Below are 13,065 nucleotides of genomic sequence, written 5' to 3' on the forward strand. Positions count from 1 at the left end.
AATTGATTCAAATCAGGTTTATCTAGAAAATACCACAACTATATAAAGAGCCCTCTATGCCTTACCAAATCTGATCATACTCTCCATAAGGTTAAGATTTTTGGATTTCTAACCTCTCTCTCTCTCTCTCTCTCTCTCCTCTCTGTCTAAAAGTTTCTAGGGTTTTAATCTTTTTCGTGTGATCCATTAAAGGCATTCTACTTTTTGTGCAAGACTTTCAAAGTGCAACAAAAGGAGCTCGAAATCTTCAAGCGGTCAAGTGACAAATTCGATGTTGTGAAAAAGGTTAGTAAATCAATCGCTTTATTTAGTTTAGACTCGGAGTTTTGAAAGTACGTTGTCATCATATTAAAACCTAGATGTTAGGGTGCATAAGGGTTTATTATAAATACTTTTGTTGGCTAATTTCACTGTATTGATGCCTAGTAAACCCATAAGTTTGTTCATTATTTAGGATGGAGTTGGATTCTTCCTTTTCCTATTGTAGTGAATTTTATTGTTTTTGGCAACACTCAAAACTCAGTATAAATTCTTTTATTATATTTTTTGAGTCCTGGAGGCCATGACTTGGTAGAAGGACTGCCACGACGTGGTGTCGCCTGATAAAACACCCATATCTTTGGGTTGACACGAGGTGGTGACGTTATTTTGTCAAAACCAAAATTTTTGGCGCTTGAGCCCTATTTAAAGCAAGTGATGACTAGTATATCCACCACCCTACTCCTATATCAGCTCCAAAGAACCCTTGATCAACCCTAGCGTCCCTTTGAAGTTCTTGACACATTTTTTTTGTGATTTTGCTACCTTGGAAGGAAGAAGAATAAGCTTTTGTGCAAGGATCAAGAAAGCACCCCTGTCCACCTTTAGGGTCATCTTATGGACTCTTTGTAAGTCCTCAAGCTTTCATCTTTTTGGTTCCTTTGTCATAGATCTATGTTTTCTCATACATGTATGTTTTGTAGCATGTTTTTGCAACTTTGTGGCTCAACTTGGTCCCTTGGTCACTATATCTTATAGATCTAGAAGTTGAATGAATTTTATAAGCCATACATGAGTTATAGGTTATTTATGGCCTTTTTGACTTAGTTGAGTGAAGGACATGCATATGTGATGCATGTCCATAAAGTTTGGATTTTAATGGACCTTTAGGGTCCTATAAAGCTTACTAAAAAGTATGAGTTGAGGGTTAAATGGATTAAATACTCAATCCATTAAGTTGTCTGAGATGAGTAACTACAATGTGGCAAGATGGATGCCATGGTGTGGAGAAGGAAGGCTTCATGATTGTTTTGTCTTGATATTGCCATGACATAATGGCATGTCTGGCACAATGTGGTAATTTATTTTTATCTTGACTGAGTTGGATTGCCTTGACATAGCCATGGGTTGGCCAGGACGTGGAGACTGTTGATCGATGACTTTTTAACCTCGTTGATGTTTAGTCATATTATTGGTTTTAGAGTGTAGACTAAGGTTTGGCCTTGGATGTTTCATTAGGTCGGTTGTAGTGCCAGTTTCCCGACTTTAAAAGTTGTGGTATATCCAAAATTGCGGTTGAGGTGAGTTTCGACACTATATCATGTAAGATGCTAGATTGTCTTTGTGACTCTTACATGTGTCTCGAGCAGGGCCTATGATGTTGGGTGGGATCCGTGATGTGGGCGGTGAGTGAATTAAGAGTGAGACCCGATATGAGGGTGAGGTTCATTAATGAGCAGGGGCCAATTTTCTGTATGGTGTAACATCCCCAAATTTTGAGAACCAATTAAAAGTTTTTCTTTATGCTTTAAGTTATTGTGTTGCAGAAAATCCTAGTTTAATTAAAACATTTTGAGATAAAAAAATTTATTTCATTATATTAAAAACTTAGGATGTCACCATTAATATCCAAACATAGGTTACAACATAAAAGCTAAAAGGTCTTAAAATATGATTTATAGGCTCATCTCTTATTTCACTCAACATTCTAATTAGTTTCCAATAGCCTTAGGGAATACAGAGTCCATTAAACTCAAAGGAGTTCAATGGATTGTCACATCACTTCCACAACAACATGTCACATTTTATTCAATTTTACTCTTTAACGTCCACACTCCATTAAACCTACAAAGTTTAATGAATTTCATTATCGTTATCACTATATATTTAAACATAATTATAAATTTTAAAATAAAAGATATAATACTTAAAAAGAATACAGTAGTTAAAAATACATTAATTAAAAATTACGAAATCTAAAACATTTAGTACATATAATTACATTAATTAAAAAACACGAAACCTAAAACTACATTAATCGAATACTTTATCAAAACAAGTTTTTATTAGATTTGTAATGAATATATTTATTTTTTAGTGTGTTATTACTTGTAAATAGTTGATTTCATTTATTTATTTGAAAAAATAAGACACCCAAAAATATGATACATTAAATAATATAATATCTAAAATATGGTAAATTTTATTTGAGGTTTAATTAAAAAAATATAAAAAGTCAAATATAAAAATAATAAGAATATGATTACATATATATTTAGTTTAAAATATAACTGAAAAAAAAGAATAAATCCATTTAACCAATCAATAATCATACAACTCTTCCATTCGATTCTCTTCCATGTCATCACCTATACTCCATTAAGCTATTATTTAGTTCTAGTCATTATCTATTCAACTACTATTAAAACCCATTTGTGAAAGCTCTTAGTTCCACTACCTATGATACACATAAATTGAGTGAGTCTGATTTGGGAAACCTGGTGAGATGGATAGGGTTTTCAAGCCCATAATATTTTAATGATAATAATTCATAATAACATTCCTGGAAAACAATCATTACTAGGTAATGTAGATATATAAAACCAGAAGAAATATCCATAAGACAATCTACCTAGCTGAACTGATTCTTACGAATCCTAAATCAACAATTATCTCGAAGGATCATGTTACCTGATTAATCAGTTGAGAAACTATTTGACTATATAGGTAGGGTAGTCCTTTTCTAGTGTAAGTCACATTAAAGGAAACCAATGTTTAGAGTATTTGATAAGTATGGTATGCCATTTTATCTACGTCTATGGGTTATAAGTCCACACTCGCAATGTAATTCACTAGACTACCTAGAATGATCAAGTGTTGTCATCTACTCTGGTCGATAACCCAGACAAACTTTCTAGTTGTTTGATATGGACCCACCATTTCTGGTCATCCAAGAAGAGGGGATCTCCTACACCCCGCCTCAATCTCACACTCTACCCTAGGATGAGACCTATTCGACATACTTCTTAATTTAAACTAGGCAATCATATATAATCCTTATTTTCATTACTAAACAGGACTATAGTAAACACATTTGACTTCCAATATGAATCCTAATCTAGCAGTACTATTATAGTTATACTAATAGCAAAAAAATATAATTAATACAATCAACATTTAATAAATACTTTTATTATATTTTTCTCTTGAAAGTAACTACACTCTTTGTCACACCCCCAAACCAGACAGCAGAAACGTCTGGGGGTGGAGGACTTCATTTGTAGTATCACAACACATGCATCATAGTAATCAAAGTACAAACAACCATTGTATTGAAAAGTATAAGTATTTACATGTGTTCAATCATTGTATATTGAAACCAAAACAGTGCTACAAAAGAAGAAGATATGACTCATAATGGCTCCATCTTCTCAAAAAGCTCGGGGAGTACCTGTTATTATTTCCCTGAGAATACAAGTAATTTGAAAAGAGAGTATCAACAATAAGTTGAGTGAGTACATAAGTCTTTATGTTTGAATGGGTGTCTTTATATTTTGAATATGAAAACTGTTCTAGAAAATCCCATATTTTCTGTGGTATGTGAAAAGTAGTTTCATTCCCATAAAACCGTCCTATTTGTAAACCAATGTATTTGTAAAACTTGTAACTGAGAGTGTGCCTGGTTTTGCTAGTTGTTATTGAAAACTGTAGTATACCATTGTACTTTGTATTTTGTAAACTGGTACTTTGAAGATGTACTTACGTTTAGTTGTTTATACACTAACGTGTTGTTAATATCTTTTTAATGAGTTATTATAACCATACTAAGACATGAACGCCTGAAACAAACGCCTTGTGAGCGCTTAAACTGTTGATAACAATTGCCACTTATTGGTGTGTATGCTTGACTGTAGGCAGCAGTTTGAGTGCGGGGTTGTCAATCTCGATATAGATCTACACACAACTTGTTTCGATCCCCAGACTGGAGATTCTGGTTATAATGTCAGGGCTTTACCTTGGTTGTCTAAAATGAGTTAAACAACCTGAATTGGATGTCTCATAAAAAGCATATAAACGTTACATGTATATTAGTTATGAAAACTCAATCATTCTGAAATAAATTATTGATAGTATGTTCTTGAATTAATATTCCGAACATATATTTGACAAGTGTAAACCCTTGATTTGTTTTGAATTAAAACCCTTGTTTCATGTAAAACAGTGTATTCATGTATACTTAAATGATGAAGTATTGTTCTATGTATCATAAATTATACCTATTATAACTTATGTGTACTTTATGAATTGGTATTAACTATTTTTGCATGTAATCCTTTGCTCAACATATTACAAAGGGTATTTAAACTGATGAGATAACTTTTATATTTATATACATACACAATTTTATATATAAGTAAAATTTAAACGACCTTCGGACAAATAACTAGTTCTATAAGTCCACATCCAAACAAGGAAAAGGACCTAGAATGAATTATTAGTCCTAAGCCGTTTAAATCTTATTTATATTAATATATATACATATATATATATATATATATATATATATATATATATACACACACACAAATATGTATATTTGGGAAAAATATAAGTTTATAAAAGAGTTCAATATTTGGAGTATTTTTGATGCTTTAAAATCGTTTTATCGTGATTTGAAATTATTTATTTATAACACAAAGTTGTTGTGTTATACTTGTTTTCCCCCTTTAAAACAGTAGAAATTATGAAAATACGGGGGTATGAGCTCACTTGATAGGTGGTAATTCGGACAGAGTTTCGTGTCACGAAAAGGAGTTTATTTGTTGAGAAACCGGCTCAAATCGGGCAGAGTTTTGACAGGAGAGAGGATGAATTCTCGAGAATTTCGGGGCTTCAAGGCTTACTTCGGGTTCGAGTCTTGATACCGGGGCTTTAGGGGTTGTATATGAGCTTAGGGGAGTGGAGAATGTGAAAGAGGGTGAAATTTAGGGTGAAAAAGTGAAAAATATTCGGAACCCTCGCATGCCTTATATAGGCCGAAGCCTCGGATCCGAGGCTTATGCGAGGCTATGCGAGGCTGACAGCTTGTGAAGGGAAGCAGCTTCGGTTCGGAGGTGGTAGGCTCGGATTGGACCAGACCTCGGTCCAATGGGAAGTGTTGGGTCGAGTTTTGTTATGTGTTGCGTCGATTGGGCTCGCTTATTAGTCCAAGTTTTGTAACTCCGGTTTGGGCCTGTCCAGCTGTGAGCCTTATAGGGTTTATTATAAATATAGGTGCTTGCATGCATCTTAGGATGATGATTGATAACGATAGAGCAGATTTGATCAGAGCATTATTTAGAAGTTTTATCATCGTTCTTGTAACCCTAAATCCTCTACAGCGGAAGTTCTTAATCGAGCTCTGATGAGGATTGTTTGACTCAATCATTCGACACACTTTGATCCATTCTTGTGTTCTTTACAGTTTTCTTGTTTATTATTTTACCTGTTATAAAGATCTAATCGATCTTCAAGTTAGTTTTATCTTATCAATTGGTATCAGAGCAGGAGGCTGTGTAATTCATACACATCTTTTCTGTGAAAAAGGTTGCGATTAGGGTTATTCCGCATTGATCAATATTTATTGAGCCGTCATCCCATAATTGACGTAACTCAGCATTTATTGTTTTGTCCTAATTTAATACATTACAAGTCTGATGTTTTAAACAGGTTATTCGATCAAGCATGGACGAGTCGCAATCCAATCCCATTAATATTTCGAACATCATTGGATCAACAACGAACATTCTCATCCTTTACACCCAGGATTATGAAGTTTGGGCACATCACTTTGAAGATTATGTTATAGGATCTGAGGACAATGGATACCTCATCTGGGAAGCAATCGTATCTGGACCCTTCGCTCATTCAACAACTTCAAGGATTATTAAAACTCAGAAGGAGTATAATGATCTTTTGAAAGATGTTAAAGATATTACCCAAGACGAAAAAGATAAATTTCAGTGCAATATTAAAGCATTGAGATTAATTAGATTCGCTCTTCAATCTGACACTTTCAGGCTGGTGAGTTCATGTACAACTGCCAAAGAAATATTGGACAGGCTATGAGAATTGTATTCTACGGACGAAGATCTTGAACACTCAATTCAAACCTTACTCTTGTCCGAGTTTGGTGAATTCAAGCAGGGAGTCGAAGAAACCATGACTCAAACGTTCGATCGCTTCAATCATCTTCTTAGCATGATGATTAAACATGACATTGAAAGGAAGCTAATTGAGAAGAAGGTTACATTTTTGAACGGCCTCAGATCTGAGTGGAGAGTTGTAGTGTCCACAGTTAAAGCGCATGAGCAATTCAAATCTTATTCTCTGGCAAAACTGGTAGGCATTCTGAAATCTCAAGAAAAGATCGTGCTACAGGAGAAAAATGTGGTTTCAAGTCTGGGTTCATTGGCCCTCATGTCCAAAAGTAAAGCGGTAATGGAAGATGAAGACCTCAACTTGGAGGACTATGACCTTACTTCTGAAGACTATGCTATGATGGTATCAAACCCCAAGAGGTTCATCAAGAAAAGATTTCCCACCAATAAGAACCGAAATTGGCAGGGAAGTTATAGTTCTGAAAAGGTCAAAGATGAACCGAAGACAGAAGAATCAAAGAAGGAACCGAATGCTGAAGGAGATTCGGGAGTGAGCTGCTATTACTGTGGAGGAAAGAACCACTATGCAAAAGATTGTGTCCTCAAGAAAATGGTAGAAAAGGATGAGGAGAATGATGAAGAAGCTTTGTTGCTGAAAAAACTGGATGAGATCAGGAAGAAGAAATCTACTGCTAACCCTTCTATGAATGCTTTAATTGTGCAGGGTTCGGTAGCGAATGATGAGTTCGGTGGCGTGGAGGTCTGGTCAACCGACTCTGAGGATGAAGAAGTAAGGAAGCCTTCTCACGGAAAGGCTTATGTGGCGAAAGATGAAGGTAGCGGTGGCAAATGCTTGATGGTGTCTGATGTATCTCAGATGAGGGGATACAACACAGATGGTGGGAATGAAGACGCGAAGGAGCAACAGGACATGTGCTTTACAGCAAAACTGCTCAGCGTGCAGTTCAACGAGCTTGATGAACTGATCAAGAAGGTACAATCCGTTTTTGTTTCATTCAAAGTCCCACAATGCTCATACAAAAAAGAATTAAAAAATGTTAATTCAAAAATCTCTCATCTATACAGTAGTTTAACTCAAACTCGAGTCACCAATTCTAACCTAACTGACCAAATAAGAGGGTGTCTTCGAAGAGTGAGGAACGGAGGATGTGGATCGAACTGAAGGAGTCGGAGTTAATCAAAACCAAGGATGAAAACGTTTATTTGCAAAGAGACAATTTAAAACTTTTAAAACAGCGAAATGTTTTTTGTTTGATTGCTAAGCGTCTTTACAATAATATCACTCAACTTCATTTAAACTGTGAAATAGGGCAGAAAATTCATCGTATGATTTTGCCCTTCCTTGAGTTTAAGGAGGATGAAATCGACGCTGAAGCATACAATTGTGAAAGTGTGGTTTCGTCTGAGGATGTTAATCCGACATATATGTATGGTCTAGACAAAATTGAATCTTTCATAAAGTCCAAGGACCATAAGGACATGCTGAAAAACCTTTTGGATGAAAATGATAAATTGAAACTAAGGACCGAAACCATACAAAAGTTTGACTCATTGAGTACCAACTTAAGCTCAGAAAATAAAATTGATGTTGAATATGCATCTTAGCTTAATGATGACGATGATATGAGTGAAATATCTGTAGAGGACGTAGTTGACTGTTCTGAATTTATCAAAAGCGAACCCAAAAACCACAAGAATCTTATTTCAGAAAATTCTATGGAGTTTGCTCGTTTGTCCCAACAAAAGTCCCCGATCCTTTAAGCAAAGGCTATAGTATACCAAAAGGTTAGAACCACTCCAAATCAGGTGTATAAGGTCACAGGTGTAAACGAACCCCAGACAGCTGAACTCACGGCCATTGTGAACAAAGATAACGTTGATGGCTGCGATGAGTTCTTCTGGTCAGCTCCTATCGACAATGTTGACGAAATGGTTTGTCTGTCAGAAAGGACATCATGGAAAACCAAAGGCAGATATGTGCTAGAGCCTTTGAACAAGCCTGATAGCTTTAACACACCAAGTACTAGTGGTACAAAAGATGTCCCTAAAGAAAAAGCAGATTCAAGCGAATCATCATCAGTTCAAAGTGAACCTGCTGACAGAAAACAAAAACAAAAGGCGAACATCAATCATCAGCCGAAGCAGGTGAGAAACCAAAAACAGCAAAGGAATTAGAGATACAATAAGAATCTTTATGAAAGAAAACAGTTTTGGCAGTCTCAAAATGCATATTTCTCATATCGTGACAGAAATTTAAAGTCAGAGAAAAATACTGTTAGACCACAAGAGAACAATGTCAACCGAAAGCAGAAGTTCGGATCAGAGAACAATGTCAACCAAAAGCAGAAGTTCGGTTCAGAGAACAGTGTCAACCGAAAGCAGAGGTTCGGTTCAGAAAACAACATCAACCGAAAGCAGAGGTTCGGTTCAGAAAACTATATCAACCGAAAGCAAAGGTTCGGTTCAGAGAGCAAAAGAGACCAAAATTCTAGGTTCGGTCCCACTGATGATCAAAACCGAAAGGGTCACCTAGAATCTCCAGTCAAGAAATCATCTCAGTCTAAATTCTCTCAATCTAATTCTTCTAATTCCTCTCAACCACATTCTAAATTCTATTTTGTTCACTCTCAAAAACCTAAATCATCAAATGATCTGAAAGGAAAATTGAAGGTTTCGTCAGTTAAACCAGAGTCCGCACCAAAAGCAACAAATCCCAATAAAATTAAAGTTTTCACCATAAAAAAGAAAGATGAAACAACACTAATAAAAAGAACATATCTTGTTGACATCTCTCTTACTATTCCTGTTCCTGTGAAAGGCTCACGTGGACCCAAGAAACTTTGGGTTCCTAAATCTGCTTAATTTTTGCAGGTTATCAGTGACGAGCAGTTTGACGAAGAATGGTACATTGACAGTGGCTGCTCACGTCACATGACAGGAAGGAAGGAAGAGCTAAGGGAATTTAGGTCTCTTTCAAACGGTGGAAATGTCAAGTTCGGGAACAACTCCTTCGGCACCATAAAAGGCTATGGAATGATTACAGACGGTGATTTCACGATAAGGAAGGTTGCATACGTAGAAGGTTTACAACATAACCTCATTAGTGTATCTCAGCTTGTTGGACGTACCGGTCTCAAGGTTTCATTCGACGATGAGGGTTCAGAAATAATTGAGAAGAAGACGAAAAGAGTTATTCTCAAATCGGAGCGTAAAGGTGAAATGTTTCCCTTAAACCTCAAACCCATCAAAGGGAACCCAACTATCTGCCTGTTATCCAAAGCACAATCTGAAGAAAGCTGGTTGTGGCACCGAAGGCTCTCACATCTCAACTTTAAGGATATCAACAAACTTGTCACTGGAGGTCATGTTCGAGGTCTTCTATTGCTCAAGTACAATAGAGAACATTTGTGTGCTGCATGTGAAATGGAGAAGAAGAGTCGTCAAAGTCATCCATCAATAATAAACACTAAAGTTGTTGAACCACTAGAGTTACTTCATATTGATTTGTGTGGTCCATCATCTATCGAAAGCATCGGTGGTAGCAAGTACATTCTTGTTATTGTTGATGACTTTTCGCGTTTTACATGGGTGTTCTTCCTGAAGCTCAAATCTGAAGCGACTCACAAGCTAAAGATGTTCATCAAGCAGGTTGAAGTACAACTGAAGAAAGTCGTTCGCAACATCAGAAGCGACAATGGGCTGGAGTTCAAAAATAAAGAACTCGAAGAATTCTTGGCAGAAAGAGGAACCAGTCAGAACTTCTCAGCTCCCTACACACCTCAACAAAACGGAATTGTCGAGAGACGAAACCGATCTTTGTGTGAAGCGGCTCGAACCATGCTAAGTCTTGCTTCTTTACCTTTATATTTTTGGGCTAATGCTATCTCTGCAGCTTATTTTACACAGAACAGGTCATATCTAAATAAGCGATTCACGCTCACTCTTTATGAGATCATCAACAACAGGAAGCCGAATGTTAAATTCTTCCATGTGTTCGGTTCACGGTGCTTCATCTTCAATTCTAAAGAACACCGCAACAAGTTTGATGTCAAAGCCGATGAAGGGATTTTTCTAGGCTATTCTCTCACTTCTAAAGCGTACAGGGTATTAAACAAACGCTCGAGGAAAATAGAAGAAACTTATTACGTGACTTTTGATGATAGCTATGTCAAAAAGCTAAAGGCCAACGTAGACACAGCTGGCGAAATCTTTCCTGAAACAGGTCAAGTCACTGTATCAATTACAAATCTCTTTGAGAAGTTTGTCGAGTTATTCGATGAACCAGAGAAGGCCATTCACTCGGAAGCCAGCGCAGCAGACAACAAGGTAGATCATCTGAAGCAACTGGTCGAAGATGCTACAAAGCGAATGAATGAAGGAGTATCCAGTTCCAACGAATCTCCACAGCACAATGCTTCAGTCGAGGGGGAGGATCCATCTTCGTCATCACAGCTGAGCACACATGTTGAGGGGGAGAACAGTTCTCAAGCTGCTCCCGAACGCACTTTACCAACCGAAAGTACAACACCAACCGAAAGTGCCTCACCACCCGAAGGTGTATTAACACCCGAAAGCTCAGAACCACCGGAAACCACTGTAGCTCAAGATACTCAAGAATACCTGAAAGCTTGTCTGTCGAGGGGGAGAATGCCGATATGCTTTATGACGATGAAAGTCAATCCGAACTAGAAGAGATGGTAAACGCTGAATTGGATCCATCCTATGATCCAAATTACCCTCCACTCGTCAAATGGACCAGAGATCATCCTGTCTCTCAAGTTGTTGGTAATGTTTCTGAAAAGGTTCTGACCCGATCACAACTTAAGGAAAAACAAACTTCCTTATTTTCAAAAGTAGAATTATGTATGTTTAACTCCTTCATTTCAAAACTTGAACCAAAGACAGTTAACACTGCTCTTGATCACTCCGATTGGGTTCAAGCTATGCAAGACGAACTGAATGAATTCGAAAGGAACAAAGTTGGCGCCTCATTCCAACTCCTCAAAATGCCTCAGTTGTTGGTCTCAAATGGGTATTCAGAAAAAAAAATGGACAAGGAAGGGAACGTGATACGAAACAAAGCACGTATGGTAGTGAAAGATACTATCTGGAGGAAGGAATTGACTATGAAGAAACTTTTGCTCCTGTAGCTAGGCTGGAATCCGTTTGAATATTTCTTGCCTATGCTACACACAAAAACTTTGAAGTCTACCAAATGGATGTCAAGTGTGCATTTCTAAATGGAGAACTTGAAGAAATAGTGTACGTGGAGCAACCTCCTGGATTCGTAAATGAAAGGTATCCTAATCATTGTTATATTTTGGACAAAGCCGTGTATGGACTGAAACAAGCTCCGAGAGCCTGGTATGAAATGCTAACAAAGTTTTTAAAGATGTCCAAATTCAAACAAGGTTCGGTTGACCCAACCTTCTTTCGTAAGAAGGAAGGTAACCACCTTATGATTATTCAAATTTACGTCGATGATATCATCTTTGGCTCAACGAATCCTAGCTTAACGGCTGAATTCTGAAAGCTGATGGAGACTAAATTTGAAATGAGCTCAAGGGGTCCAATTAACTTTTTCTTTGGTTTAAATATTAGAGAGGGACCCGAAGGCATCTTTATTAATCAGGAAGCTTACACAAAGACTCTCTTAGCAAAATTTGGCATGATGGGAGATTCAAAAGTCAAAGTTCCAATGGCATTCGGCACCAAGCTCACTCCATCCTTGGATAAACCAGCAGTTGATATTACGCTATATCGCCAGATGATCGGTTCTCTGATGTATCTTACTGCTAGCAGGCCTGATATCATGTTCTCTGTTTGTTACTGTGCTAGATTTCAGGCGAATCCACGCGAACCTCACATGCTTGCAGTGAAGAACATTCTCCGATATCTTAAGCGAACTACCTCTTTAGGTATGTGGTATCCTTCCAACTCAGGCTTCTTCGTTCAAGCCTACTCAGATGCAGACCTTGGAGGTTGTGGTCTAGACAGAAAAAGCACCACTGGAGGTTGCCAATTCCTTGACTGGAAGTTGGTTAGCTGGCAATCAAAGAAACAAACCTGTGTGTCTTTGTCTACAGCTGAAGCAGAATACATTGCAGCTGCCTCCTGCACTTCTCAAGTGATTTGGATCCAAAGTCAACTCCGGGACTATGGACTCAATATGAAAAAGATCCCACTATATTGTGACTCTGAAAGTGCAATTAGGATCTGTCATAACCCAGTGCAACACTCCAAGACTAAGCACATAGCACTGAGGTATCACTTCATTAAAGATCATGTGGAAGATGGAAACGTTGAAATTCACTTTGTTAGAACCACTGATCAACTGGCTGATGTCTTCACCAAAGTGTCGTTCAACAAAATTCTACAAGGTCTAGGTATGATGGAATCAGAGTCAGTACCACAAACTACTTCTCAAACTCAAACGTAAGAAGCGAAATAGACCGAACGTTCGGGTTCAGTTGGATAATCTGCTTTTTGCTCATCAATTAAAGGTGGTTTTCTTGGTTGTAAATTTCATGTACAATTGGTCCAAAATTATTTATCCTATTGTCAAAAGTATTTCCTTTTTGAAAATCTAATTTCTTCGGTAATCGAAATAGACCGAACGTTTGGGTTCGGTTTTCCAAAATTTTTC

This window comes from Lactuca serriola, chromosome 8, assembly GCF_051521515.1.
Source record: "Lactuca serriola cultivar US96UC23 chromosome 8, Lser_US96UC23_V15, whole genome shotgun sequence".
NCBI lineage: Eukaryota > Viridiplantae > Streptophyta > Magnoliopsida > Asterales > Asteraceae > Lactuca > Lactuca serriola.